The following is a 16338-nucleotide window of genomic DNA, read 5'->3' on the forward strand; positions in this document are numbered from 1 at the left end:
TTATAGGGCACCAGGAATGAGACTAGGAATTTCAACTGAGCCTTTTGTATCAGCTGTCAAGAGGAAGATGACGTGGAATCATCTCCAACCTTCGTGAGGCTAAGATGGAAGCATTTTGTGTCGCACTTCTGAACAAACACTGAGCTCTCAGGGATCGAAATTAGCCGCATTCGAAATTTCGTAATCGGCACGCGGCGTTAACTTAAACCACCCTAAGCTGTACTTCTGTGAGCTATGAAATAGTTGGTCACATTAAGTATACATATATCTACGATTAAAGGTGTATGCATTGAGTTGCCTTCGAGACAAATTGTTGTTGCTGCCGCCGCCCGGTATTGCAGCAAAATGTGGAGCATCAACAATTTAATTTAACAGTGGCGTGCGTTTTTTTTAACGCAATACGACTTAGCATTTTTTTGTTTGTAATTTGCACATAGTATATGTATTTGTATGTATTTCATATGGAAATTTTACAATTTTTAAATTTGGCAGAAGAAGCGCTGTTCTAAAGATATTAATGATACCTTTATGAACTAAATAGTATTTATTTTCAAAATCTCATTTTTCGTTGCAAAAATCATAACTTTTGAACTAATGATATACAATAGAATCGCGGAGAAGATAACTAGCGCAAAAGTGACTCGCTCGGCTAGATTAACCGAAAATCAGCGCGCACGTCCAAAAAGTTAACTTAGGGATTAACTTTTCAAAGCTAATAAATTTTTCAAACCAACCATTTGCTTACGAGTATTCCGTGCGCGTTTGAATTTGAGAGTTGTGTATTTATTATATCGTGAGATAATCATTTTCTCAGTACAAGAAGTCACTATAGAATAAACTATAAACTATAAAATACTCAGAAATTTTAGCGTGAAGTGCTGCAAACTAAATCATAAATTTAATGCAATTGAGATGTACTTGTATGTGTGCTACACACAAGGCAAATAACTTCCTAACCAAAACTTCAATTGGAAGTCGGCACGGGTTATCGTCATCCTACAGAATAAACTTTATGTACATATGTATGTACGTATATGAAACTTAGGTCAAAAGGGACAAATTTAAAGAAAAAATGTTCTGGTTTTAATTAATCTTTTACAACGTCCGCTTTTTTCAGGTCGCAAGGTTAGGATTTGTAGACCCATTTCATATTATAAGGGCCATTTTCTGAAGTAACCTTTAACTTTAAAGCTCACTTTATATCTAAAGGTTTGATTTGAAATAAAGCTATGTCTAAAGTTAAGCATTTCTATTATCGGTTTTTGACGTTTGTATGTTTCTTGGTTGTAAACCAATTTAAAACCGACAATAAAATGATTTACTTTAGACACAATCATAAATTTTAATGTAGCCTTTAAATATAAAGTGAGCTTTAAAGTTAAAGGTTACTTCAGAAAACGGCCCTAAGTCATGCAATGAAGCTAACTATCAAGAGCGTCACATCAAAATATAAATAATTGTAATTAAAGAAAATTTTGAACCGGTTTTTTACATTCAACGTTTGACCATATTTTAGTTTTGAGGATATATGTACATACGTGCACCCATATGTACTTACACATTTTTGCGTTCATATATATGTATGTACTACATACTCATATATGTGTGTTATACACTTATGTATTTGCAATAATATTTTTGTTGTTTTCGTTGGACTCGCGCTTACAAGTCATGCACTCCTTTTTGGCTCAAGGCCTCTGATAATTTTGTTTCACAATTGCGCAAAAGCACTTACACACACATATATATGTATGTACATACATATGTACGTACATCGGTACCCTGCAGAAAAAAATTATCAATTGATAAAAAATAACCCACTTGTAGTTAGCCTTTTTGCGGGATTTCTATAAAATATATAACTTGTAGTTAGCTACAAAAGGCTAACTTGAAACTAGTTGACAAGTAATGCAGGAGTAATGAAGGAGATTGTTTTTTTTTTTAACGCGTTTCTATTTAAATATCCTGCACTTCGCAAATACTTTTTTCGAATTGAGGACAAATAAAAGGAAGATCGATATTGTATGTCTGACGGAGTTCGAATACGTGACCACCACAGCAGAATACAGAAATATAATAAAATAAATAAAATTAAATAAAAATAAAAATAAAAATAAAATAAATAACAAAACAAAAATATTTTGTTTTTCCTATTGATACCTTATGCCAAAAGTAGTTAGTTACAAGTTATTTACATCAAATACAGATATAACCACCTTTGACTACTTCGCGGGCATCGCCATAGAAATATAGTTAGCTTTCGTCAAAGAAAATATGCAGATAATAAGTGACTTTTAGCTCCTTCCTAATAAAGTTAAAGTTAGCTTACAGTTAGATACATTTCCTGCAGGGTACGGTTGCACGCAGATACAATGGTCGACTTGCAATTGCAGATACTTATCTATAGGTACATGTACATACATATGTATATAAACGATATATACAAACTAAATCGATAGTCAGTGGCTGAAAACTTGAAAAACGGTAATAGAAACTCTGGGGACCAATCGAGGTTTCAAGCTTTTAGGCCTGACAATATAAGAATAATTCCAGCGATTGGAAATGCATTCAACTCGAAACTATACTGTATGTTGCACATCACACATCCAATTATTTTTCACAAAATAAATATTAAAAAATATATACATACATATGTACATTAGCGTGGGCCGAAAATCCACTTTTTTAGAATTTTGATTGGTAATAGCAAAAATATGGTTAATTATGCTCTAAAAAATATCTGTGTGAAATGTGAAAGTTTTTGGTCAATATCCTAGGCTCACCCAAGTCCATCAAAGTTGAAGTACTAAAAACAACTTTTCTTAACTAACTTCGATTCTCTACAAAAAAGGTCCATATACCTAATTATGTAGGACTAATACTTTAGAAGATTATTGCAATTTTAGTGAAAAAATGTATTACTTAATTTGTTTATTAATTTTTATTTTTTGGCAATATTGAACTTTTACGGACTTGGGCGAGCCTAAGATATTGGACCAAAAATTGTCATATTTCACACAGATTGTTTTTAGAGCATAGTGAACCATATTTTTGCTATTACCAATCAAAATCTAAAAAAGCAGATTTTCGGGCCACGCTAATGTACAGACATATGTATGTATGTACTTGCATATATGTATACTGAGGCCATTTGAGATAGCAACAGAAAGTGAATGTAGACAATGCCGACATGATTAAAATGCGTGAGTGGAATTGTTTTACAGTTATTCTTTAATTTATTATCGAAATCTCATATTGATATATCTTCATTAGAGTGGTTAAAATTTTTATTTTTTTTTTTATTCGTAAACGCTACCTCAAATTTATATGTATATATATAATACGAAAAGGCATTTTTTGTACAGCATAAAAGATCTGTACCGTTCACCCGATTTTCAATAATGAAATGTCAAATTAAAGCGCTTGGTCTGTAGATGTGCAATAAGGTTTAACTTTTTCGAAAAGAGTTGCCGCCTGATAAAAAATTTCATTCACAATTAAAAAAAATTCATTCAAATTATCTAAAAAAAATCAATCAATTATTACAAAATGGGTACCAGTGGAAAGGGTTTTGAATATATTTGTTAACTTTAGGAGGGTTGCCACCTGTTTAAAAAGTTGAATTCAATTTGAATTAAGAAAAGTAATTAGGAGGAATATGTTTCAACATATGGCCGGATAACGAAAGGGGCTTCAGAATGTGGCCGTTTGAAAATATTTCGAGGAGGGTTGCCACCTTCTTGCAATGTCGAATTTAATTAGCTTATCCAGAAGTTATATGAAATGTCAAAATAATGATGTGTAACTAAAGAATATTAAGAAGACTTTAGCTTGAACATACAAAATATTTTTGAGGTATTGGAAGAAGGTTTCCACCTGTTAAAAAATGAAATTCAAATTATTAAATTAGGTAAATGGATTATTAAAATATGGGTATCAATCGAAGGGGGTTGAAAAATGTTTATTTCTGAACCATATTTAGCGGAGTTTCCACATGTATAATTGGTATAATTCAACTTAATTCATCAGTTGATTAAAATATGTAACGCAATGTAAGACGAAGAATATTTAAGAATATCTTAGCGCGAACCTACTGTTCGAAAGGGCTGCCACCTACATAAAAAGTCGAATTTAANCTAAACTCCCCTCCACTTAACCCATTCCAACAAATTTTATTTCAGCTCAACTCAACTCACATAAACTATCCTTAATTTTAGCGGTTGAATTTCAACCGCTGGGCGAACACTAGTACATATAATACGCGAAAGGACTTTTTGTCCAGGTTATCAGATCTGAACCATTCGTTGGATTTTCAAAAATGGGGAATCAAATTAAAGGGCTTGATATGTAGATGTGCAGTAGGCTTTTACTTTTCCGGAAAGAATGGCCACCTTTTCAAAATCAAGTTCAGATTATTTATAAATCAATACCATCATAACCCCATTCTTCGCTCGATTTTCAAAAATGAGGAATCAAATTAAAGGGCTTGATATGTAGATGTGCAGTAGGCTTTTACTTTTCCGGAAAGAATGGCCACCTTTTCAAAATCAAGTTCAGATTATTTATAAATCAATACCATCATAACCCCATTCTTCGCTCGATTTTCAAAAATGAGGTGTCAAATTAAAAGGCTTGGTTGCAGATGTGGAATGAGGTTTTACTTTTTGAAAAGAGTTGCCATAGGTATCAGTCAAAATGGTTATTAAAAGCTTTGCTTCTTAACTTAACTGTGAGAGTGTTGCCTCTGTTTAAAAAATAAAATTAAATTTTAAACAGGGAAATTACATAGGTAATTTACAAATGGACTGGAGGAGTTTATAAAGGTAGTAATTTGAAAATGTTTTGGAAAGGGTTGCCACCTGCTTTAAAAGCCGAATTTATTTATATGCATTGTTAAAATATGGGCGTTAAACGAAAGAGTGCTAGGAAATCTTCAATTTAAACATCAATATTTTTTTTGATGGTTTGAAGAGAGTTGAGAGCTGTCGAAAATTTTAAATTTAAACGAATTATTAAGTTAAATAAATTACTAAAAGATGTGATTTAATCGTTCATGGGTTTGAGAAGGATTTATATCTGAACTGTTTAGGAGGGTTGCCAGGTGGTAAACAAATTAAATTCAATTTAATTCTTCAGGTAATTGAATTATGTATCAAAGTATCGAACGAAAGAGCTTTAAATGACTTCAGTTTGAAGATGCTTCGCAGCAGGTTGCCACCTGTTTGAAGAGCCTAATTTATTTAGCTTTTACACAATTTTAATGAAATATTAAAATATGAGTGGTAAAAGAAAGAGTTTTAATAAAACTTTAGTGAAAATATCTTTTGTTAAGGTTGCCATCTATTCGATTTTTTGCACACGATGACTTGAGTAGAAATTGAAATATCTTAACGAAACATGTATGTGTACTTCTTCTCAGCGTAGAACGGATGGTATTGACAATGGTCAAAATCGGACAATAACCTCGCCTACCTCCCATATGACGGTAGTTTTCAGAAATACGAAAACTGCCACGTTTAAGTAACTACTAAAGCTTATTCACTCAAAATTGATATTCACAATCATTTTTAAGCACAAAATAATAATATTATAAAGTTTTGGAAAATGGGCGTAGCCACGCCCACTTATGATTACATGTGTATATCTTGAGAACCGCTCCAACAATTTCTCCCAAACGTGGCACAGTTGTTGGTCCTGACAAAACATACAAAAATTATCCGAAATTTTTTAAAGTCGGACAATAACTACGCTGGTATCCTATATAACGGTAATTTAGAGAAAAGCTTCGATAAATCAATAAATACTGAAGCTAATTTATTCAAAATTGATTTTTGCAATAATTCATTAGCATAAAATACGCTCATAATTAAATGAATTTATACCAAACTCGGTATGAGTATTGTGCTTGCCACATAAAGCAAAACGATGAAATCTGACTAAAATTACGCCAACTTTTCAATAAAGATAAGTTTCAGAAATGCTTGAAACTTCGATATCTCCAAATTTTAGGACGACAGGCTTACCCAAAATTGATACTTACAACAATCCCTTGAAAAGAAGTGATATTATTATGGAATTTTGGAAAATGGGCGTGATGTCGCCCACATATATCTATATAAGGTTATCTAATTATAACTGAGTGAACGTTCTATCGAAGGTGTTTGAAATAGACGTAAAACCACCCCTGTTTTCCACGTAGCGGTAGTTTTCGGACAGGTGAAAAAACTATATTAATACTTGCGCCGGGTATTTAATGTTCGGCTCCGCCCGAACTTAGACTTTTAAATGTTTTGTATGAAATATGAGCTCAACAGTTTCATAGCACGTTATCACGTCCTGGACTCCTCTCAAACATAGTGCGGAGGTATCTTGCTTCCTTCGCAAATCATTCGATCGAGAAAAGAGCAAAATTTTTAATCATCCTTGTAAGATAGCAGTTGACCTCACATTAAATAAACCTTCTATCAAATTCCTCTAGCCTTTTTGTTTTAATTCGGATCACGCACATAACACAATAATAAACAAAGTATATAAAAAAGGGACATTATTTTTTAAGTCGTTCGTTCTTGAAAATGAAATCGATATTATGCCTACGAACTCCAAGTAAAATATGTGCCTATTCAAGTGAGTCAAGGTGTATGTATATAGACTTCCATACCCGTAGACTTACTATATATATATATATACCTATGTACGTACTATATACAAAAGTAGGCACGGAGAACGTAGGCAGAACATGACCCAGTTTTGTCAGAATGCTGCTGCTGCTTTATAATCGCATTATTGCTAAATTGTCGGACGCACTCGTAACCCCACAACCCAACACCGCAACGACAACTGCAAAACAACTCGACAGCAGCAAGAATTGATATGCAAATGTAGTCAAGCAAGGAAACGCATGCACATAGGAATTTGCACAATTGTATGTCGTGTATAAACATATATATGTATATAAATGTACATATGTAGGTACTCGTGTTTACGCTTATACATATGTAAATATGTATATAGCGTACATATGTACATACATACTTACTTATCCGCTCAAAAGCTCAATTTTCCCTTACATTTTGACTTGCATTGCATAAGTAAGTTTGTTTAAACACATTTACATAAGCTAATATAAGCGCACTCATTTTATGTGCATATGTATGTGTTTATATGTTGTATTAAAGGACTGTTACGGTTTCTATTTTCTATAACCACATATTTAGTGAGCTGTACGAGTATACTCTCTCCTCAAAAATACACAATACACTGCAGACCTACAAAAGCTACTTCGTACTACTTCATGACGCCTGCATTTAATTAAACACAAATAAAAACATATTTACACAAGGAAACAGGAAGCAAACTATACAAAAACAAAAAACAAAACAGGAAAAAAGGTGAGTGAGTCATTTAAAAAGGTGTTTTCTTATTTTTTATTTATTTGATTTATACAACGAAGTAATTATATGCAAGTGCATAGCGGTGCATGTTTTATTTACACACAATACTTTTACCTTGTAAAAAATAAAAATCACGTAGCTGCTGCATTACGATTCAAAACACATAAAATTACTGTTATGATAAGCAGTTAACAGAAAGTTAAAGACATACATATGTACATACGTATACAAAATTTAATTTCATTTAAAACCCTATTCGATACTTATTGTTTTGTATGCATGCTAATATCTCACTTTTTAATTTTTGGAAAAGCACACACAAACCTTACATATGTTTTAAAGAAAATGCATACAACATTCGGTGCGTGTTTAGCGCAGTCGATACACGCATGCTTATAATAGTTCACTGACAAAAAGTACGAAAATTCGTGGACGCTTATTAAAAGTCACGCAAGCGCAACTATTGTGCATATATTCAAAAAAATGAGCGTAATGCATTGCATTCAAAGTTTTACAATACTTTTATAAAAGCGTAAAATGCATTCAAAATTAGCTGCTTAACATATAATACATGAATATACATATGTACATATATATGTATGAGCAAATGTCACGATTTTTTTTTTATAAGTATAACTCCCTTCTCTCGCCAAAAAAATCCTAAATCATCATTTTTTTATTGCAAACAGTGGAGTTTCAGAAACAAGTACAATGACAACATCAAGTTATTGAACAATTTTAGCCTTGAAACGTTTATCTAGGCGAAAAAGTACCGAAATTACTCATATTTTCACTGTCACTCCAAAAAAGCATAAGTTTTTATTTAATAACTTTGAAAAGCCTTCAAATAGAATGTTCATATTAGAGGTAATGGACGTTGGCATCAAATACAAAATATCTGTGAAGTTTCAAGATTTTACCACGGAATAAAAAAAAAGCCAGCATGCAGAATATCTGTCGCAGCTATTATGTAATTTTTGAAATTTCCCTATTTTTTAATTTTATTATTTTTAGATACTTCAAAGTGTTAAAATTAAACGGTGAAAGTGTTCTTCTTGCCAAAACGAACGAATCTAGTGTAATAAAGTTAGTGTACCACCAAATGAAAATGATTACATTGAGTAAAAGATGACTATGATTTGAGAAACTAAAATTCCATTTTTACAATTTTTATTGTCAAACTCGGAATTCATTGTAAAATTGTTATATACATACATGAAGAAAGTAATATATGCATACATACATATGTGCATAAGGTATACTTTGTAAAAATCTTAAACGCCAATATTTAATAAAGCGTGCGAGTAAACGTGTTCGATAACTGCGTATGGTGCTACGGGGCGTATACGTTACATACGCAACTACGGGTTAATTTTTTTTCTGGTACCGGTGCCGATGCCGATTCCATAAAAAATTACAAATAAATGTATTGATTCATAAAATCAGTTAATTTAACGGAGTTGACAAAACAAAAGAAAACAAATAATTGAATTAATTGGCTTGTTATGCAACATTACATACACATGTACATATGAACATACATACATATGTATGTGTATAAATCACATATCACATTTATTTACATTAAATAAAACGCTTTTTTATATTGTGCTAAGCAAGAAATATTTAGAAACATAAAATTCAACTTCGTTTTGTACTAAAATACACTCTTTTTTGCACTCAATACATAAGAACTTATATGCTAGGTATGTATGTATATACATGTAGTGGTCCACAAAATAAAAGAATTGCAATTTTTGACCAGTTTTGGCATTTGTCTTTTGTTTATTTAATGCTTATTATTTTTTTTATAAAAGTCTAGCTGGTATACAACAAACACCATGTAAATTCCGAACTGACTGGGTAAATACTCCTTATTTTACAGGTAGCTCTATGTGGTGCATTGGATAAAGCCTCTAAGAATTTCTTAACAGCAATGTGAAAATTTTGCCGTATTCTACTGTGCATTTTTGTGTGAGAGAGTGTTGAAATTCGGAGAATTTGTGATTAAGTTTTAGATTAGAAAAAGAAAACGTAATTGTATTGGAGTATAGGGTAAATTGTTCTGGTGGGGTACAATACAAATCAGAATATCGTTGAATTATTTTAAGGTCTATTTCAAAATTTTATACGGACAAAACTAAAAAGTATAAAGTAAAAAAAATAAAAACTTTTTAATAAACCACGCTTCTAGAAATGAACTAGAAGTAGAAAACAATATTTCGCAGTCCCATAGAATTTGTTTTGATAACTTTTGATTTTGAAATTTTAGCAAAAGTCATTATAAATAACTTATGAGATTGAAAATGAAAAACGTGGGGCGTGAAGATAATGCATTTTCTCGGGAAAGTGTGCCTCCATTTTCGACCAAAAAGACGTTTGAAATTTGCTGATATATGCTTATATATTTGCATACCTAATTAGTTACTTAAGTAACCGAATTGTAGATATATATTTAAGTAATTTACAAACACAGGCGCATGTTTGGTTGCTCCATTTACGGATACACCTGTGTCATTGCAGCACTCATACTGAAGGGAAAATTTTGACTTAGTGCCTAACTCTCTTCATAAAGTCTTTAACAAAAAAAAATAGCATCCTCTAGTGGAAAATTTTGTAGAGGAGAAGGAATTTTGTATCGCCCTGGTCACCGAAAAGATATTTTTTTTTTTTTTAACTACGCTCGTATGTACACTTGGGGTCAACTGATTAAGTCAAGTAACATTTAGACTAGGCTTAGCTATTTTTCTTTTCTTTATTTAATGCTTCTATTTTTTTTTATAAAAGTTTAGCACTTTACCTAACCAGCGCCACATAAATCCATATTTCAAACTATGTATGTACAAAAATTCTGAAATTTCCAGAAACTTTAATATTTAGAAGGTTAAAGTGCGAATTTTCCGCCTCTAGCAAATCGCATTGATTTTCAATTTTGATGAATAATTGGTTTTGCTGATGGTTCTACACATTTTCTCCCATACAAACGAAATTGTCATGCATATTTTATATGGAAGAAAATGCTCAACACCGTCAGACAAAATATTATCAAAACTCAACGCGATTTTCTAGCGTCTTGAAATTTGCACTTTACTATTTACCTACAAAACTGCACACCCATTTTTTTTTTTATTCTGAATAAACAGTTTAAACGTTTAAGAAAAGTTGCCTAACTTCGACAATTTTTATGCGGTTTCAATAATTGAGGTCTCAGTTTGTTTGAAAATAAATGTTATTTTATAAAATGCTACAAGTTTTGAAAATATGAAAAATATTGATGGTCAAAATTTAATAAATTAAGAGAAATATTTGTTTTTTTTTTTACCGATAAAAAATCCCAACAAGCCAAGTCCGACAATAGAGTACTAGTAGAGATATACTATTTTATATTATTCTAACTTTGTAATCAACTAAAAAATAATCATTCAAAAGCGCTCATAAATCTACAAAATCGTATTTTCTGAACCAAGTCGACAGGTCGCGCTCTAAATGACCTTTAAAAAATCTATAAAAAAAAACTATAAAACTAGGTAATAGTAATCTATATATATATATGTGAATATCTGTTTGTTCATTACCTTATAACTTTTGAACCGCGGCACGGGATCGCACACTTATTTGTTTTTACCCCGGGAAGGTTATAGGTATAGAGAAAAATCGGGAGTGCTGGAAAAGCGGGCGTGGCACCTCCCATACTAACTTAAATTTTCATGTTGTATATCTCTTAAAATATTTTTGGTAGAGTAGATACTAGAAGTTGGTGTCGAGATAAATGAATCTGTAAAAGGGAGCGTGGCATATCCCAAAGGCGTGGAATTTTTTATCAGCTAAAACAACATTTACTATTACTTACATGCATATATACATAATTTATTGGAGATATTTTAATGAAAATTAAAACACCTGCTGTGCCAAAAAGTTACAACTGTCCTTCCGTATTCTGCTATAGGAAAATTAGATAAAATATAACATCTTTACATAAATTACTTTTCATATTTGTATAAAGACGAGGGGTGAAACGCGCGGGTAAAGGCTAGTATATCTCATAAAAACGAATAAAATTAAGGGTTGGGCCTTCAAATTTCCAAAAAAAAAAAAAAAAAAAAACAGTTTCGATAGGCACCCTAATGTGCATACATGCATATATTAAAAAAGTTTCAAAACTTAGGGAAAACAAACTTAAGCAGTTGAATAGCTGTTAAATAAGGCAGGTGCAAGTACGTTTGACACTGCAGAGCTTCTGTCAAACTCAATAGTTTCCAAAAGTGATCGCAAGAATTTCAATAAAAAGAAATTCTGGACGGAATCGGCATTACTCCGATGTACTACATAATTAAAAGGATGAAATATGACAGAACGTCTAGCTACTAATGGCTAATCCGCCACATAATTTCGAATGCATTAATATTTAAATATTTCATGTACTTTTTGGTATTTAATTCAACATTTGTATAATTTTTACACATTCGCGAAATATCGCGTCATACGCAAAACTCGATTGTTTCGACAGCACTTTGAGTTTTGGTAATGCAACACTAGCAAGTTGAAATTATTTCTCGAAAGCAATTGGCGTTCTTTTGCTTACAGTTACACCTCGCAAAATTTATTTCTGAAAGTGATTTCTGGAAATTTGCAAAAAGTGCTTTCTGCGTTATCCGAAAATAGCGCTATAAGTTATATACATATATATAGCAGTATAAGTTATGTTTAAATATGTATATTGGATATGATTTATAGGCGTTTTTAGAAGCGCAGTGGTACACCAAACTGGTGTAGGAAAAGTTCAAAGCTGTTGTTTCAGCCTTTTTCGGAAGTTTCCAACGGTCCATACTTAAATTGGGCATCACTTGTGTGAGAGCACGTCGCCCGCATGTTTTGTAAACTTTAGACCATTCTTTGTCATAAAGGAATGAAAATGCTATTTGAAAACTATAAGATGAATCGTATGGTTCAATGTTACTACAACTATTACGTATTATTTCTCCAAGGTGTTTTTTATTAGTCTCCCTTTTTGTACTTTTGTATGTGACCAATCCCAATAAGAAGTTCCCTATTAAAATAGTTTTTGCTATAACAATTAATAAAACCCAGGGCCAGACTTTTCACAGAGCCGGATTATACTTACTTAACGGTTAGTTTCTCATGGACGGTTATATCGCACACGATCTTCAAAAGTGTCCCAACTCAAATTTGGTATTTGGTTTCAAATTTGAATTCTGATGTATGATGTTTATGTAAAAATAAAAAGGTTTATAAGAATAATTCAATTTGTACATGCTTGTGGAAGTAAAAATTGTAGAGTAAAAGTTTATTACTTAAAACTCGTACGAAGAAAATTATCAATCAAAAAACAAATTTTACATATTATAAAACTAATTTATAACTTTTTCCCCGTTTTTTCTTGTAAAATAAACAGTTATAAAATAGTAAATGTCCCTTTCTGCCTCTTTTTCGGTTTTTAGTGCCTATTTCACTATTTTATGTTGCCTTTTTTATGGGTTTTCAGGTCCCAAAAATCCGTACCCTGGTTATAACAATAGTAAGCTTTTATCATCTATTTAATTTAGATGGTGTCAACTTTGCTAAAGTCATTAGATATCGTAAATTAGCCAGTCATTCACAACATTTTTAACAAATAGATACATACATACATATACATGTATGTATATACGCGAATACAATATTTGCACCCAAATATTACCAAATAATAATGGTGTTTATTTGCGCAAACAACGAGTTCTTCAAAAAAGGTAAAGAAAATGTAAAAAGAGACTCATATTATTTGAAAAGAAGAAGCCAATGAACTATTACTAAGTGGCAAATATTTTGAATTTTGGCAAAACAGCCAATCACATGTACAAATGTTTGTAAGTATACTCGTACATAAGTACGTATGTATACCCTGCAGTGAAAAGTCAAACCAGTCAGTAAAAATACCAGTTCATTAACTAGTATGTGCCAAAGCGATGGCCTACCAGTTCGAAGAACTTAAGCATTCATCTGCCTTTGAATTGCCAAAACCAAACATAAAATGCGGTTAATTGCTATTCTTACAAGTGTCGGCTGTGGCGTCGCGTGAAGACTACCAGGCAGGTTGGATCAACTTAAATATAAATAATAAATTTTAAAATCTAATTTCATTGCAGAAAAAACATGCATATGGGAAGAAATACTTGTGCCATAACACAAGAAATTAATAAAAATTTTTTTGCTTTTATTTAATTTAAAAATTACGAGAGACCGAAAATAACAGTTTTTTTTCTAACGTCACCTTGGCCAAATACTTATATAAAAGTCATTTCCGCTTATCCAATTTAAACACTTTTTCTATCAAATGAAAGAGGACGGAAATAGCTTATAAACTATATATATATTTTTTTATAATTTAAGTAATTAAATAACATTTTTAATTTAAATATTTTCCAATAGTTGGCTTTCCTCGTTTAGATACCTCAGTTTTAAAGCTATTTTAGTCCTCTTTCATTTGACACCAAACCCGTTGAATTTGGATATGCGGTTTGTTTATTATCAGGAAATGACTTTTATATAAATATTTGGCCAAGATGACTTAAAAAAAAAAACTGTTAGTCTCGGTCCCTGAAAATTACAATGAAACCCCTTAATAAAAACAAATAAAATTAAAAAATTTTCCCTGAGCCGGGACTTGAACCTGGGATCTCAGGCATACCACGCGAGTGTTTTGCTCTGTCGGCCATTTCGACTTCTGAAACGCCGCGAGCTAAAAGGCATACTTATGCTTTTCACGAGAGATGAATTGGCAGACTATCTCATCAACTGGTATGATGCTACTAATTTTTCCACTAGTAGATGCTAATGCAAAGCCGGACAATTGACATCTGGCAGGACATCGCAATGTTAAAAATACTAGTCGCTAACATTGAAAAAGGATAGAACGTGAACTAGTTGGGCTGAAGCGTAACTGCACATTAGGTAAAATGATTCATTTGGATGTGCGAAAGTCCGATTTCGTAAACGCAGCTTTACATTATTTTCTGATGCCATTCTGTAGAGAATACTCCAAAATAACAGAAACTTCACTTTGTTTTTGTAAAATAAAACGTTGGTTGCGCAACCGTTTTATTTCTTAAGTTTAAAGTGCATTTTTTTGTAAAGTTCGAATAAACGAAAATTTTTAGTGGAAAACAAAAATATAATGATAGTAAAAAAGGGACTTCTTATCATTTGTTTGCAAAACAAACTGACATATTTGCATAACTTCAAACTTTTTCTGATTTATTTCCATTTATAATTTAAGGTAAGCTTTTACAATTTTGTTAAATGGATAAACTGGGATGTAAAGAATTGCTCTTATTTTACTTAAGCCGCCGTTTTTAGCCGTTTTCAAGAAAAACAGTTTTTTTCTGTGCTATCATGCTATTACAAAAGGCGAGATGTTTGTAGTTTGACTGATTGGATGTTCGAAGAAAGAAAGGCTTTCTTCGGTTGTCAACCATTTTGAAAAACAATCTGTCACGTAAAACGAAGCAAGCGTTTTATCTGTCATCAGCTTTAGCGCGCGTTTACTCACCGACGGATGTGATTTGCTCTGTTGATTCTCTCTCTTTACCGGCGATGACAACGTCAACGCCATGCGATCGAGAATTTTCGTGAAATATGTCATGTCAGCCGACGGGTGCGTTCGGTTATACGCCGGTGGGTAAACGCGCTGTTACTCAAGGACTTTCACATCGCATTGAAACTTCTATGCCGAAAATGAATTCACTTAAACTTCTACTCGAACAGTTTGGCCGTGTAAACGTCGCATTACATCGATTTTGGGTTTCGCTGGCCGTTAATCAGCCACAAAGCCCTGTGCGATTTATATTAAGCCTTGTCATGAGTTTCGCCCAAAAACCAGTAGCGAAAAAATTTCGAAGCAATATTTTCCTTAGTATCGGGTTTCGATACGAGTATATTTTTCGATACCTACTCACTATCTACTTGGTTCGAAAGTATGCGGACGAATTGTTCATGCGGCCTATCATTCGAGATACATAATAAGGCTGTAAGTTTTGTTTAGGTTGTATTTTTTGTTATAGCTCTGCAATGCACTGATTGAATCATGGCTAGCATCGCGTTTTTGGAGAGAAATTGAGAAAATCCGTCTATTCCATCCGCAAAGTAAAGTCCGAATTTTAATGGTCTCAATGCCTAGGATTGTTCCATACCTATTTTTTTTATTTCGAAATCAAAAAATATTTAGAGGGCGCTCAAAGTTTTCCATGTATTTTATATGGGAAAACAACAATTTTTCGTAGAAATGGTATAGAATACTTGAAAATCAATTCCAATTATAATACCCAAGTCTTTATTTTACCATAATTTAATACTATTGATTTTCCATGGGTCCCCTCTGCATTTAATATAAAAAAAATTATATTCAAATTATTTAAAAAATAAATCAATTATTACAAATTGGATATCAATCGAAATCGTTTTGAAAAGCTTTGTTTCCTAGCTAAACCATAAGAGGGTTGCCAACTGTTTCAAAAATCATATTAGGTAAGAGAAATATGTATCACCATATGGGTGTCAAACTAAAGGGGTTTTAGAAAGTAGTAATGCTTGAAATGTCGTATTTAGGTAACTCATGCTCAAGTCATAGAAATATCAAAATATGGATATCAAACGAAAGAGTGTTAATAAATCTTTTGTTTCATCGCCAAGAATATTTTTGAGGTGTTGGAAGAGGGTTGCCACCTGTTTAAAAAGTTGAATTCAAAATATTCTATAGGTTAAACGAATTATTAAAATATGTGTACCAATCGAAGGGGGCTCGACAAATTTTTATTTCTAAACTGTATTTAGTGCGGTTGCCACATGTTTGAAAATTAAAATTCTACTTAATTCATCAGCTAATTAAAATATGTATCAAAGTGTCCGACGAAGGAGAATTAACAATGATTAAGCTTTAAAATACTTTTGAAGA

General features: G+C 32.1%; 1 long non-coding RNA gene across 1 annotated transcript in view; it reads left to right on the forward strand.

The window, feature by feature from the left end:
* The window catches only part of LOC108378472 (uncharacterized), a 45895-nt gene extending 38513 nt beyond the window's left edge, over window positions 1–7382 (forward strand). Inside the window, exon 3 of the long non-coding RNA XR_001849411.1 lies at window positions 7215–7382. This is a non-coding gene — a long non-coding RNA (uncharacterized LOC108378472). The remainder of the gene's footprint in view (window positions 1–7214) is intronic.
* The last annotated feature ends 8956 nt before the right edge of the window (window positions 7383–16338 follow it).

Source organism: Rhagoletis zephyria, unplaced genomic scaffold (genome assembly GCF_001687245.7).
Source record: "Rhagoletis zephyria isolate East Lansing unplaced genomic scaffold, Rhagoletis_zephyria_1.1 Rzeph_scaffold_00116, whole genome shotgun sequence".
Lineage (NCBI taxonomy): Eukaryota > Metazoa > Arthropoda > Insecta > Diptera > Tephritidae > Rhagoletis > Rhagoletis zephyria.